Source organism: Macaca fascicularis, chromosome 1 (assembly GCF_037993035.2).
Source record: "Macaca fascicularis isolate 582-1 chromosome 1, T2T-MFA8v1.1".
Taxonomy (NCBI): Eukaryota; Metazoa; Chordata; class Mammalia; order Primates; family Cercopithecidae; genus Macaca; species Macaca fascicularis.
In genome coordinates, this window is record NC_088375.1 from 22,417,218 (window position 1) to 22,432,506 (window position 15,289).

Below are 15,289 nucleotides of genomic sequence, written 5' to 3' on the forward strand. Positions count from 1 at the left end.
TTACAGTTGGTGATTTTATATCATAGATCAAAGATCAAAGCAGAGGAATACACAGCAACCGTAAAATTAACTGCTTTTTCAATTTTACAATGCTTTCAGTGATAGAGAATCTTATAAATTTAATATTAATTAAACACTTAGCTTTTAACCTCCTCCTGCATCTACTTTTGGCTGGTGGCTGGAAAAAATTAATTGGGCATCTTAAATCTTGTATTACTAATGCCTTGACAGGAGGGGTTTCAGAAGCACTTAGAACTTCAGCAAAATGCACTTGGAGCATTTGTCCTCCACTCACCTAATTGAAACTCCCTTTTTTCCTTAAGGAAAAATGAACCATTTGCAATTTTTTTTTTTAAAGGAAGCATAACTTACAGTCCCCTTTCATAGCCAAAGCTTTAACTCAGTCCCTTGGCACATTTAACACTTCACAAAATGGAAGCCATTGAACTTCCATTATTATAAATGCCCTATTGATTTTTGAGTGTGTTGGTACAGATGTGTGGCCAGCAATTGCTTGGCCTAATCATTGTGTCACCTGAAGCCTATGCATGTTCAGTCCAGCAAGAGATGCCTCCTGTTTTGGTGAGCTCACTTTGGCATGGTAGAGTCAGAGGTGGTGGCATTTGAGAATGGACCCGCAGCATCAGGAACAGGAAAGTGAGAATATCAGTGAAAGGAAGTAATATTTCTCTTGAAGGAAGCCTCAAGAGATAGGAAGCCAGTGTGTTGGAGGAGATGTTTTAGGGAAGCTAGACTAGGCTGTTCACATTTTCTTAGCTCTGGAAGGAATGGACGATGGCCTTTTGTTGGGGGACAAGCATTTCTCTCCTTAAAAGCCAGGCAAGCATTCATGACTGTGCTCAGAAATGGCTCAGTAGAAATAATAATGCCAATACATTGCATCTCTTTTGTATTTTTTTTCTCCAGCAGGCTTGGAGAACTTTATCCAGATAATCTAATTTTTCTCACGTATCACTGTGTTAGAAAAGAGCAAGATCAGGCCCCTCAGTTTACCCAAGCTGGTTCTCTGCTCTGACCATATATTTGAAACTAGCAACTGGAAATTACAGTGAATAGAGCATGAACCCCAAGAATGGATCTTTCTGTACCTGTTTTAGATTCAGGTAGCTGAGAAAAGTACATGAATTGCTTTTTGGGGACATCTGTTCCTAGCACAGGGCTCAGTGAAATCCCTTGGGTTTTTTTGACTTCACTTGGAGAAGAACTATAAGAAACAAACTTTGGGGGAGAATTTAAATTGTCATTATTTACTTTACAAAAATGTTAAAACAATTTTACTCTGAAAGGCTTTACTGCAGGTTTGCTTTAAATTGCTAAGTTTTCTAGTCCTGTAGTCATCTAATGAGACTACAAATCAGTTTACAACTGATACTTTAGAAGTATATTTTTTGAGTAAGGCAGGGGATATAGAACATGCAACATGACAGTCCCCTATCTCCTGCTCTGGGTTGCAATGGTCTCTTTCTCCAAGTCCAAACAGTCACCTTGACAATCCTTGATGGCAGTAGGGAGCATTTAATCCAACTGTGAAATAATAAATTAGCTGTGGAGTCACCACCAGAACAGGGAATCCTGGCTTTATGCACCTGGCTAGTCTGCACTCCCCATGAAACCATCACAGTTCCTTCTCATTGCAGCTGAGCTTTCTGAACCTTTTAAGAACTGAATTGATGGGATGTGGCATTTGATAGCCGATAAATTAAGAATATTGGTAAATGGAGCGACTCTATTAGAAGACAGCATTTCCAAGATCAGTAGCAACATTTGCTTGCGTTGTTTGTGAGTGTATCTGTGGAGGTCCTTTATATATGTATCTCTCTCTTTCTCTATCTATCTAGATATATATGATATGTGGGGTGCTATAAAATTTTTAGTGCCTTAGTTTGGGTTGACCGCCTTATTACTCACGAGTGAGCTATACGGGTCTTCCTTAACAAGTGGCAATAAAGGCTTTACAGCACCCCTTACACTGTCACATATTTTTGTTTAGGCCACATATTGTCTTTTTCTTTTTAAGTCTCCCTTTGCTCATGTCCCTCTCAAGTACCTTTGTTGCCATGGCAACAGTTCCATCGTTTCTTAGGGTAGAGCAGAATGACATCTCACACAGGATTCTTTAAGTCAGTGCTTGTTTGGACTGACCTCAGACACTCAGCTGGGGCCAGTGCTGTGGCCCTTACCCTGGTCATCTGTAGCACTGTTTTCTCTTTTTTTGCCCGAGGCTGTGTTTATTAGACTGCTATGTCTGTCTCTACATTAATCATTGGTCATGTCTCCGTGGACCTGTTCCAAAGAATGGGAAGAAGATCTAAAATTGAAAAAAAAAAAAGTTAGTGTTAAGCATTTTGAATTAAATATGGAGCTTTGTGAGTGGTTGGATACATAGTAAATACTGTGGCAAGATGGAAAGGTGAGGGCAGCTCGTCCTCTGCATGTCGGTGTTCTCTTTGGAATTCCCTCACAGGCTCGGTTTTGACAGGTTACCATGTGCATTTTTCAGTCCTCTCTGTGTGTCTTTAAGACCCAGCAGACCTTTCTTCTCCGTGACTCATGGAATATTAGTCCTAAAAGGGAGTCACAGAACTGAGTCCGGTGCACTGATTACATTTCTAGGGAAACTGAGACCCAAAGGGGCATGTGTCTTGCTAAGGTCACTCATCCTTTATTGGTGCAGATGGGATAAAAACCCACATCTCCCAGCCTTCAGTTGAGCTTCACTTTTGCTACAGTTTGTTAGTTTTTTAAAACAGAAATTACTTGAAAAGTTTTACTGTCAAGCGAATTTCCCCTCAAGCCACTGCAACATTTCTGTAAAACGTGGCTGTAGCCATAGTGGAGACCTCATTTGGCAAATGTGGATAGGTGGTGAGGCTGTACCTCCAAATTTCTTAATTCTTTTTTCCAACAAGAAGGTTGGCTTGCCAATTCTTTGATAAAAGGTAGGAGTTTCTGTAATCTGTTCTCTTAACTACATTTGGGATGCTTGTATATATGACTGCATATATTTATATATTTTTTATGGGCAATATTTTGACTGTTTCTCTTTTGAAAGACAGTGTGAATGAGTATGCCAAAAATCACAGATGATATGAGAAATGCTATCAATAAAAGCATTTTTTCAGAAAGGTGAATAAAATAATCCCAAAGTAATGTCAACTTTTTCCTAATGTTATTTTGCAAAGTCATTAGAAAAGCTAGTGCTTGTGACCAATGGGGTGATGCTCGTGGGACAGTACATGGCTGACGTTGTGGTTTTTACTGGGCAAAATCATTCAGATCTGTGAGTCTTTTGGCATGGGCATAGACAGAGAGATTGCATAATTTGTTCTTGGATGACGTGAAAAAGAACCCTGAATATATTTTTCTTTTCTATGCTTCCAAAGTCTGAGTGGGAAGTTTTACATGGATGGGTAACATGGGATTTTAGGAGACTGATGATGCTCTGTTTTGGATCTGCACTTGGTCTTTCCAACTTGTCGGGGTGGTGTGGTGATCGTATATTTGACTAGTGGGTATGCTGTTTTCATATTTAGGCTGCCTGTATAGCAGCTCGTGATTTGCTATCAGTACATCTATCAATCTGTAATATTACATGCGGTATCATTCTTCTGTTACCCAAATACTTGGTAAAAGAGAAAGCTAACATGCACTAGGTTGCTACCAAACAGATAAGATGAGATAATCTGTGTAAAGTACATAGTATAACCCTGAAAGGGATTATTAGTCCCACTTGACAGATGTGGAAAATGAGCCCTAGAGAGATTAAATAAAATAGAACCTTCTGTGACTGAGTGACTAAATTCAGGTCTCTGATTTCAAAGCCCATACTCTTTCCTCTGAGTTGCATTGCCCCTACCAGGTACTTGGCAATGACTGTCTTGTGCAATCTTTGGATCTTTGCCTTGATAATGTGCTTAATCATTCCCTTCACAGTTCATAGTAAAGTAAGGATGACGAGCATTTAGCATCATCACACACAAGCCTGAGTGTCAGCAAGACTCATCTTACTGTAAAGCTAGCTTCATCAGCTCCAGCAGCTCTCCAGGTAGCATGATGTCACTGGCAGAGTGGATCAGGAAGCCCTGGGGACCTGGCAGAAGTTGAGAGTGTGGAGTGGGAGAATGGGAGAAGGAGTAATATATTAACCTTACTGATACACAGAGTTGCTCCTTCTTTTTCTTGCAGGTTAGTGCACATAATTATTATCTCACTAATTACTGTGTTGTTGTTGTTTTTGTTTGGCTTTGCAGTTTAAGATACCTTTTAAAAGCCACCATCTGGTTTAGGTGCTAGATGAAAGTTCTGGTTAAAACAAAACAAATAGTTTCATAAACCTAGTGAGAGGGCATTTTTTTTGTTGTTGTTTTTTTTCTACAGTGTTCACAGTGCTTTCTGAACAAACAAATTTCTTTGGATGTAAGCAACACAGAGAAGTCAGAAAACATGGCTCTCAGATTCAAGTAATAAAAGCATGGGAGCTGAGGAGGGGCAAAAAGTTAAGTAAAAGAGGAAAGTAAAAACTCTTACTCTGCATTGACCCTTTTACTGAGGTGTAAGGTACAAAGCATAAATAATCCACATGGAGAGTGACAAGTCCACTTACTTAATTCATTATTTATTTTAGTTATTGGAGAAGCTCATTTCTGCTTAGCCTCCGGGCATATTTACAAGTGTGATAGAAAAAAGACAGTCCCTGCCATTACTGTTTACAATCTACAATAGATAATATATAAATAAGACATATTATTTTTGTAGACAGATGCATCCAGATACACTTTAAACAAACAAGAGTACAGCAATTAATGTGCATATGAAATCAGTAAGGTAAATCAGCTCTTGTAGCACATGAAGGAAACTAATACAAATTAAGGAATTAGAACAGATTTGGGCCATATTTGACTATTTTCATATAAGAAACATGATTTTAGAAGAGCAGGTTGGCTGTAGCAGAGTCAGGAACTGGGCAAGCAGCGTTGTGACTTGCTTGTTCCACAAGCAGAGCCTGGGCAGCACTCAATAACACCCCTCACCTTCATGGGCCATCAGCCGTAGAGAGGCAAATTAGAGCAGTGGCATAAGCCACAAATCACAGGCTGTTGTTAGATTTAGTCTGACCCTTAGCATCATTTTATCTGAGTCCTTTTGAATTTAATGTGATTCCCTTCACACCACCCCGTCTCTGGACAAATACTAATATTGTTATTGTTATCACCATGATTACTTGTGGCTGACCTAATACCCTTCTGCCCTGAAACCACAGGACCTTGCCGCAGCCTAGGCATTAATAGCCCTCACAGCACCTCGTTGACATGGCTGCACTGGAGTTGAAGTTACAAAGCAGGGAAGTATCATTTAGTGCCCCTGCTACCCTCGCCCCCTTCATCTTTATTATGCAGTTTCTTCTTACCGTGCTGCCCATTTTCCCAAGGAATTAAAGTTGCAGATATTTTGATTTCAGGGGAGGGTGAGGGGGAAGTCGGGCTCTGAGTTTAGAGAAGCAAGAGCTGGCGCACCTGTCCTTAGGATCACAGCACAGCCTTTCTCCTGCTGGACACAGGAGTAGGATGACAAGCCAACATCAATGACCTTGAGTATGTAGTTTCATAGTCCATGAATGATTTCAGGAATTATAGATGTACTCTTAGTGTAGAACATGCAGAATGCCCACTATGGATTCATCACTGTGTAACTGTGTGTTTGGGGTTTTTTTCTCAATTGGTGGCTTTATATCAACCTCCCCAGCACACTTATAACTAGGCTTTTATAATGATTAATACACTAGGAAGAAGCAGTGGTACGGACACATTGGACATGTGGTATTTATGGTCTAGAGGATATTATAACCATGAACTCATTGGTGCTCTCCACAACTTTGATGGTGGTTGAGCAGTAAACATGGAGGCTCAAAAGGATATAATTTAGGTGACTTTGGAAGTCATCTAAAAAGTGGGAAATGGATTTTATGGTGCCTAGACCCTAGGGTTCATGTAGAGTTAAGACCTAGAAGAGACTTTAGAAATCCCCAATCTTGTTTTATAGATAAGAAAACCTAGAATGGGTATCAGTTTGCTTAAGGTCATACAGTTACTCAATGGCATAGGTGGGACTCGAAACCAATTTGCCTGGTAAGTCCACTGTAACATCCTCAATGTAGAATATCCTCGAATGGATGGTGTTACTGAGTTATTTTCTTCACAACCATCTCTCCCGCCTCTCTCTTTCTCTCTTTTTTTTTTTTTTTTGATATGGACTCTTGTTCTGTCACCCAAGCTGGAGTACAGTGGCATGATCTTGGCTCACTGCAGTCTCTGCCTCCTGGGTTCAAGCAATTCTCCTGCCTCAGCCTCCCGAGTAGCTGGGATTACAGGTGTGCATCACCATGCCTGGCTAATATTTGTATTTTTAGTAGAGATGGGGTTTCGCCATGTTGGCCAGGCTGGTCTCAAACTCCTGACCTCAGGTGATCCGCCCACCTCGGCCTCCCAAAGTGCTGAGATTACAGGCATGAGCCACAGCACCCGGCCTCTCTCTCTCTTTAGACTACTAATAGTTGCGTCATTTTCTATTACTAGTATTTTCACTGCCAAGTCTATTTTGTTATTATTTGGGGTCTCAGTATGGACTGTTTCTTGGATCTGGTAGAATTTGAATGGTGTATGTCATCATGAATACTGAATTACCTAGCCTTTCCCTGCAGATTTCATGTATTATAAATGGAAAAGTATAATGTAGTGGTTAAGAGCATGGACTCTACACTCTTGACTGCGAGGGTCTGAATCCCAGTTCCCAGTTGTTTTGGACACGTTATTTAACCTTTCTTTGCTTCAGTTTCCTCATCTATGTAATAGGAAGGATAATAGCAGTATCTACTTCATAGGTATCTGCCTTGGAGTTAATACACAGAAAGCAATTAAAATAGTGCCTGGTGCATGTTAAGCCTCATAGTATATTTGTTATTATTGTTATTATTTATTTTCTTCGCTCTCCAGCAGTGGCCTCGAGCTACCTAAAAGGTTTTGTAATTTAATCTTCCATTCAGTTGAGGAAGGAGCTCCCAGCTCTGCTATGGCACAGCCGTGGATGAGCAGTTTCTTCCCTGTGAACCAGCTCCCCACCACCGGTAATGGTCAGTTTTTAGTGCCAGCTTTGTCTTCTGGACCTGCACAGAGTAAGGCTTTTCTTTCTTCTTGTTTGGAGGTGGCTCTGGCATTGCTCACGGAATATTCCCTGTCCGGAAGCCTACAAGCATGGGGTTTCTGGGAGATTTGGCCAGAGGCTTCTTGAGGGATATGGCCAGGTGAGTTTCGAAGGTCGAGATTAGTGCCGTTGACCTTCTGCAGTGCCCTGCCTGGCCCCACACCAGCTGACACTTATCTAGGACTAAGAGGATGGTTACAATAAAACACTGATACAGGTAAGAGCTATGGAAAAACAAAGCTTATTACTTCCCTGGTCCTTATCTCCTAAAGCATATATTATTTCATGAAAGCTTTGAAAAGAGAGTGCTTTTTGAGCTTGGGGTACTGTTGAAACAGACTGGACCTGACTACTATGGCAGTGTTTAAAATCAATGTCTTCGTTCGTTCCTCCCACAATGCTCGTTGGGTTTCATTTCTGGAATATGAATTGCCCAAATTAGTTGACCTGTCTGGTGGAGGACTGTAAGCTCAGAAAGGAAGTGTCGGCTTCCTATTAATACACCAACACCCTCTGACAGACACAAACTTTCTTTTTAGCCAGCATAATTGGGCAAGGTCAGGACTCTCTCGGTCATGGTTTGGGGTTTTTGTTGTAGGGAAATAAATTCTTTGGGAGAAATGATAACTCTCAGTTGTTTTCTAGCCTATCAGGACCTGGAAAGATCCCAAATTCTGAGGGTGGGGCCTGCTGCTATCCGAATCTTGGAGAGTGCCAGGTTCCACCAACCACGTGCACATGGTTCTATGTAGACCTGCCCATTGATCTTGGAGCCTATTCTTAGCCTCATTGGTGACAAGGGGCCGTGTCGCCAGCCTGTAGAGATGGCAACTGTGGGCAGGAATTAACTCTAAGGCTGTGAATATTCTGCGCCTTCTTATTCTGTTAAGAGGCAAGCGATACAGCTTAGAGAAGGTTGAAGTGTGTCTGTGGGGGAAGGGGTTTATTGTGAGGGTGGGGGTGGGGAGAAAAGGAGGAACAACTGTAAAAAATGTTAATTTATTAATCACTGAATATATAGCAGTTCATCTGAAATGCTGTTGCTATGCCAACACCCTGGGAGTTTATTTTCTTAATCCAAGAGAGGAGCTCTCAGTCCCCTGCTCCCCTGCTGTGTCATTTGAATTTGCTGCTGCCACCGCTGCCACCATGGTATCTGTTTTAAAAAGTGGGGGATGAGGGAGGAGGGAGGGGAACCAGGCTAAACCACCAAAGCAGTCAAATGCAAAGCAGTAAGAGGCCTTTCTCAGTGCGACTTAGTAAAAATGACACAAATTAATATACTCTACTTAAACCAGACCAAGATTAATGGTTCTCTTTCAGTGCAGCTTAGCCCAACTGTCACTCGACAGGCGTTTGTCGGACAAAATCAACACTAATCAACATTTATTCGTCTCTTGCCCTTGGGTCTGAGGCGCGCGCGGGCTGCGCCATTCTCCCGCTCGTCTCGCCACGCTTTTCACCCTCCATCCAGCCTCGCCATATATCACCCTTCCTCCTGTGCCTCTCCTCGGACGGATCCACACACTCAGCTATCAGGGTACATTAGAGGCATGATAGATTTTCTGTTTTAATTTACATCTATTATATTGCAACATAACAGATTTTGATTCCATAGAGACCGGCGTCTCCTATAGCCAGACTCTTCGGGAGGATTTCTGCATTAACTTATTAAGGTTCGTTAGGATGCAGCTTCGAATAGACTCCCTTCTCTCTGGCTTGCTCTCTCTCTCTCTGTGTGGCAAGCTCAGTAAAGATGTCTTGGTGTACCTTATTCACAAGCACAGCTCATTTTCTTTAGACTTGGCTTCCTGTGCTGGATCACATGAGGCTGGCTGGGTTCCTCCTTTACTTTCTGATTGAACTTTGATCAGCCAACAATGGGCGTTGCAAGCTCCCCAGTCCCTGCCTGGTCTGGGTAAATGGGCCTTGACAAATCTGGTGGCCTCGAGTCAGTGGGCACCCCCCTCCCAGGCTTTAGTTCTAGCCCCCAGCATCTTTCTCTCTCTCTCTCTCTCTCTCTTTTTTCTCCTTTTGATCTCAGTTACAGTTAGATTTTATTTATATTGAAACTCAGGTCTACAGAGATGGAAGGGGGGAGGAACACAGTTTCTTGGGTTAACCAAGGAGAAGGATGTTGAAAGGATGACCGAAAGAGTGAGTCTGAAAAGGCTGTTTTCATTTCTGCATGACCATCTTGAAAGCATCTTGTTTCAGCTTGGAACAAGGTGCGTGAGCCCAGCTTGTTTGTTCCATGTGGGAAGTGTATGTTTTTAGTTGTCTTGTAGAGTGCCTTTCCACCTCATTTATGAAATTGGCTTTTAATTTTTATCCTTTTCTCTTTTTCCCTTTTCACCAGAGTTGGAATGTGAAGCACAGTTTCTACTTGCCGACATAGTATTTCCTCTTGATTTTTGGTTGGGGAGTTTTATGAGTACTAAGGTCACACTGAACTTTGGATACCTAGTCACCTTGTTGCTGGCTGCAGAGAAGAGCTTGAGAAGGAGATAGAAATTTTCTCGTCTTCTCCTCATGGCTTTGACAAATGCCCAGGGAGACTGCAACTTTCTTCTCAAATTGGCTGTAACACTGGAGCCCTTAGCCACTTAGAAGGCCTGAGTGTTTTTATATTTTCCACCAAGCTGCTGGTTCTAAACTGTGGTGGGGTTTCTTTCATGGCCAGAATGGGGAGAGACCGTGGGTTGAGTTGGGGACGTGTGGTTTGTGTGTGTTTGCATGTGGCCACTGAAGTGTAGGATATGGTAGGAGGATAGCTTAGGACTTCCATTTTGGTTTCTTATTACACAGCAATAAAGTAAATGACGCTTAGTATAACTTTACACTTATAGAAATGTGGCTCAATTTAAGAAACAAAACCCACCAACAGGAGTGCTCAGTATCTTGAGCTTGGGAAACTGACCTCGTTAATTTTAATGAGGGGAAAAATTCTCCAGCTGGGGCTGAGAAGAAAATGAAATACCAATGAGGTTATCACTTTGGATGATCTCACTGAATTCAGACTATAATCGGAATGATGCTTGGAGACTTTTCTGAAGTCCTACAGAGAGATCTAGAAGAAAATGCATATGCCCTTGCTAGTATTAACGGACTGCTTTCCCTGATAGGCAGAGCCGCACTCTATATAGTGCCACCTAAAGGGGTCATTTGAAAAGTTAACATATTAAAAAGTTGGACCAAAGTAAAACTGAAAGAAAAAATGGTTTAACGTGATTCTTATGTGGGTCTCGCGTGAAAGCAGTGGGGCTGGTTGGACGGTGGCTGAGGCCGTTGATTATAGACCAGGAGCTCCTGAGTTCAGCTGCCTACTGGGATGCTAACTTCCTGTGGGATTTTGGGCATCTGTTTTTCATCGACCAAAGGCAGGAGGTAGGGTGAGGGAGTCCTGTTATTCAGTAGGCAGCTATTTGATTTGCACGATAGGTTGATGACTTTGGCCCTGCTGCTGAGGAGTGACAGATTGTGACCAATGAGGTTAGGATGACTGTAGGACAGGTTTGCCCTCAGTGAGGAGAGGCCTGCCAAGTTCCACTGACATTTGGTTGGGGACCACAGAAAGGAACGTCACTGTTCAAGGTATTTGGCCCTTATTCTGTCATAGTTCCCTAGATGGCGGATCCTGGGGAGCAGATTATTTCACCAGTGGATTCTTCAGAGGCATGGGGGCAGACAGAACAGGCTTTCTTCTCCAAAAGTTCAAGCTTGCTGACTCAAGCTCTTTACTCATCTCTCTGGCCTGTCACTGCATTCACGAGAAGGTTTGTGCAACCATCAGGTGCAAACTCAAGTATCACCAAAAGGATAATTTCTGATTAAATAGAGCCATCGTGCTCTGGGGGCCATCTCAGTATGAGTGGAATATGGAGGGGGTCTATTAATGTTTCTAAGTTCCTTTGAAATTCAGCCCTTTTCTTTGAAAGCTGTAAGGCAACAGTTAAGGGCACTCCTATTGCTGCTGTGACTGTGTGTATATGTGATGGGAAAGGCTGGTTGCCAAGCAGCGGAGAATGGACATAATCGTGCTGCCTAGCAACAGCGGCAGCGTGGTCACTTGCGCAGATTTCCGCGCCTCTTCCTGTTTGGTCTGCTGGAAAATACAGATGGCTTCTATGGGTTGCTCTCCGCCCTAGCCATCGTGAGAGGTAGGAAAACATTATGAACCAGGGTGGAAAAATACACAAGTGTATGTTTTAAAGTGATTCGTTTCCAAGCTGCCTAGGGCTGAGCAGGGATTCTTACATAGCATTCCTCAGTTTCCCCTTTGAAGATATTGTGCACTGGCATGTTGACTCGTAAGCCGGAAGAGGAATCTTTGAAAAGTGCTAGACCCCTCTGGGTGCTGCCTCTACTGAGCCCAAGCCTTTACTCTGCATGTGTGAATATAAAGCCGCTGGGTTTCTGATAAAGACACACACATACACTCACACACACTCACACTATGGGTGAAAACGACAAGTGGAGCAGAACGTGACTACTGATTGTTCTTTGAGGCCCGGGGAACAAAGCATTCAGGAGTGATAAAGGCAGGCGATCCCTGCTGGTTTGCCCTTTCTCCCAGCTCTGACCGTCACCCTCACACATGACACTCTTCAATGAGGTCACCTGCTCACTACAGATTCTAAAAGGGGCTTGCTTGGCAGAGGCCCCCAGAGTCAGAGTGCCGGCCTCTACTGTGCTTGGCAGTTGTGCGCATGGAACATTGGAAGCATTTGGAACGGAATGCTTAAGGAAGATATTATTTGGCAGCAAGAAAAAGGGAGTGTGCAGATTCCCCCTACCCCTCCTGGGATGAGTAGGTACTGCCTGCCCGTTTTTTCTCTACAGGAGTTGAATAGTAGCCAGAGTAAAGGCTTGGCATCAGAAGGCCTTAGTTCAATCCTTATCTCTTCTACCTACCAGCAGTGTGGCTTTATGCAAGCTGCTTGTTCATCTGAACCTTACTGCTCTTGTCTGTAAGGGACAGCAATATCTGCTTTACAGAGTGGGCTGGAAGGTTAAAAGAGGCGCTAGTTCCATTTGGCATGCAGCAAGTGTAACGTAATTGTTGCTGTTCACCTCCTCTCCATGATTAAAGAGTAGGAAGTTGGGAAAAGAAGGTGAGTATTGTAGCTACCCTGTTTATTCCAAACTTCAATGTCTTGGTTTTTGTCCTCCGTCTTAGCCTCCTAAATGAAGAGCCTTTATTTCCCTCTGTTTAGGCTGGAAAAGATGAGAGATCTCTCTCCTTTGGATGCTGGGTGCCTGGATGGTATTAATTGATTTTAGTGGTTTCTTAATCCATACGGAATCAGTTAGGATGGTTTGCTCCCATCTTTAGGATGATGAGACAGTAGTACAGAGCAGTGGGATGATTTGTTTGGAACCCTAGAGACCATTAGTTCCAAGATGAGATCCAAATCCTATGGCCTGTGCTCATTTTGGCAGCACATATACTAAAGTTGCAATGATACAGAGAAGATTGGCATGGCATCTAGGCAAGGATGACATGCAAAGTGGTGAAATGTTCCTTTATTTATTTATTTATTTATTTATTTATTTATTTATTGAGACAGGGTCTTGCTCTGTCACTCAGGCTGGAGTGCAGTGGCAATGACCATGGCTCTCTGCAGCCTTGACTTCCTGGGCTTAAGCGGTCCTCCCACCTCAGCCTCCCTATTAGCTTGGACTATAGGCATGCACCACCATGCCCAGCTAATTTTTTCTATTTTTTTTTTTTTTTGTAGAGATGGGGTCTTACTATGTTGCCTAGGCTGGTCTCAAATTCTTGGGCTCAAGTGATCCTTCTACCTTAGCCTCTCAAAATGTTGGGATTACAGGTGTAAGGCACCATACCCAGCTGTGTTCTATATTTTAAAAAAAAAAAATCCTATGGCCTGATGGTATAGATGAAGCCCCTGCCAAAGCCAGAGGGGCTGGAGTAGGTAGAAAGCCACCAAGGAGTCCGAGGGTTCCAGGTATTGACAAGACCTGAATTTTGTGACAATTTTCAAAATTGTGACATCAGTGTATATTCCCCAAAAGATCACAGCCTGGCTCTTGGAGGCCTGGATGTGCTAGGTGGGTCAGTAGGGTTGGAAGAGGGCCCTTGCATCTTTTCTGCTCTGTTTACATTTGTATGTCTGCTAGTATACAGAGTAGCTAAGGAATCCAAATGGGGAAGGCCTTGGGTTCTAAACTGGCTTCTCATCCAGGTCCTGCTAAGAGCTCTTATTCCTCAGTTTCCTCAGCTAGAATGATGATAACATTGACCTATTTCTCAGAACAAGGTAGGTCAGGGGTTTGGAATTACTCATCTGGACTACTGTTTAAGTGCTCCACTCGGCAGATTGCTCCTTGTGCAACATACATACGGGGAAACGATGTGATGACACTAGCACAAAGGACGGTTTATAGTTATTTTCAGTGGTTCCTCATTTTTTGGTGTGTTTTTTTGAGACGCAGTTTTGCTCTGTCGCCCAGGCTGGAGTGCAGTGGCACGATCTCAGCTCACTGCAACCTCTGCCTCCCGGAGTCAAGCAATTCTGATGCCTCAGCCTCCTGAGTAACTGGGATTACAGACGCCCGCCACCATGCCCGGCTGATTTTTTTTTGTATTTTAGTAGAGACGGGGTTTCACCATGTTGCCCAGGCTGGTCTCCAACCCTTGAGCTCGGGCAATCCACCTGCCTCGGCCTCCTAAAGTGCTAGGATTCGAGGCATGAGCCACTGCACCCAGTCGGTTCCTTGTGTCTTAAAGCAAACACAGGCACAGTATTCTGGGCAAACAGATGTTAATAGCTTGACCTCTCTGTCAAAGGAGGACTTGGTTGCTTAAGACCCTTCGAGCTGTCAAAGTTACAGCTTCTCCAGGACACTATCATCCTCACCCATTTCTTATTCTCTGTGCAGGGAGGGACCATCTCTCGAAAAGCTCCCATCAGAGCACCCATTCTGGGACTTTGAGCAGAATGCTTAAGGCAGTGGTTCTAAAATTCCACACCACCTGTTCTTCCAGTTGTGTCCTCTCTGAGCTGCCTCTGACGGTCACATTCCATGGCCATGTGCCACAGCAGACTTGTGATACTGATTTTAGTGTTGTCCTTGGCCACTGGGGGCAGAGAGGAAGGAGAGAGAAGAGAAGGGGAGAGAAGAGGAGAAATGGGAATGGGGTCCATTCATCCATCTCTCTGTCATTAGGGGCCCACCAATTCCCACTATAGTACCTCAGAAACTAGCTCAGACCTGGAGGCCATCCAATGACTTAATCTGGACCAGTAAAGCAACCGGGCCATTTTCCTGCCTCGACATGCTTTCTCAGCTGCCCTCCCCATTGGCTAGGGCCGAAATGACTCGTCTTCCTGTGCCCTAGTTCCATGGGGTTTCCTCTCTGTGACTCTGGGCAGAGGCCTTGGTTGCCACCAAAGGCAGCTTATGGTGTAACTTCAGGTCTAGCCTGACTCAGTTGCCTTCCCTCAGCTATTTACTGCAGAGGCACTTAATGAAGAAGACACAAGGGTAGCAGGCCTGAGGGATAACTTCAAGGCTAACGTGTCTTTTTTCCAGTACTTACTCTTCTTTTGAATTTTAAGAATTCCAGATTTTATTCTAAGTCAGAGAACACTGCGTAAAAGGATTTTATTGTATCGACTCCCTCCAAATGCCGTGAACGTCTGGATTTGCATCCTTCCCATGCCAGATATCACAAATTGGGTTGGGTTTTGCATGCTCAGGGTGACTTTTGGTATTCAGCTAACACCCTTCCTTTAGGGAAGTTAGAACACTTGATAAATTTTCAGCTTTTCATCCTCAGTAGTACCCCTGGAAAATTGAGGTTCAGTGAGGTAAAGTGTCTCGATTAATTATATGATATGTACTGCTTTTTCGTGGCTCTTTTGTTGTGTTTTGTTTTTTCTTTCTCCATCATTTTGTTAAAATGAATTATGTGATTGTCCAGGTTAGCAGTGTTCTGTTTTCATAGGATAAGCCCCATCTGTAGTACTGTTTATTTCCACTGAGCTTATTTTTCAGGGGACTCTGTGCATTTCCACATTTCCAACACCAGCTCTAAGAAGGT

The 15,289-nt window shown here is 43.3% G+C and overlaps 1 protein-coding gene and 1 non-coding gene across 17 annotated transcripts in view; both read left to right on the forward strand.

Annotated features, from left to right (window-relative positions):
* PBX1 (PBX homeobox 1) overlaps nucleotides 1-15,289 on the forward strand; it is a 328,461-nt gene that overhangs the window by 69,341 nt on the left and 243,831 nt on the right. For 2 of the 16 annotated variants that reach the window (XM_074001002.1, XM_074001079.1), the window contains exon 1: nucleotides 10,770-10,812. The exons of 12 other annotated variants lie outside the window; for them this stretch is intronic. The gene's annotated coding sequence lies outside the window, so the exon portion shown is untranslated. Of the gene's footprint in view, nucleotides 1-10,769; nucleotides 10,813-12,147; nucleotides 12,333-15,289 lie in introns of those variants that run through there. 2 more of the 16 variants (XM_074001034.1, XM_074001114.1) reach the window with 1 other exon arrangement.
* LOC123570904 (U6 spliceosomal RNA) lies at nucleotides 12,645-12,751 on the forward strand. The gene has a single exon (XR_006695118.1). It is a non-coding gene; the product is annotated as a U6 spliceosomal RNA (small nuclear RNA).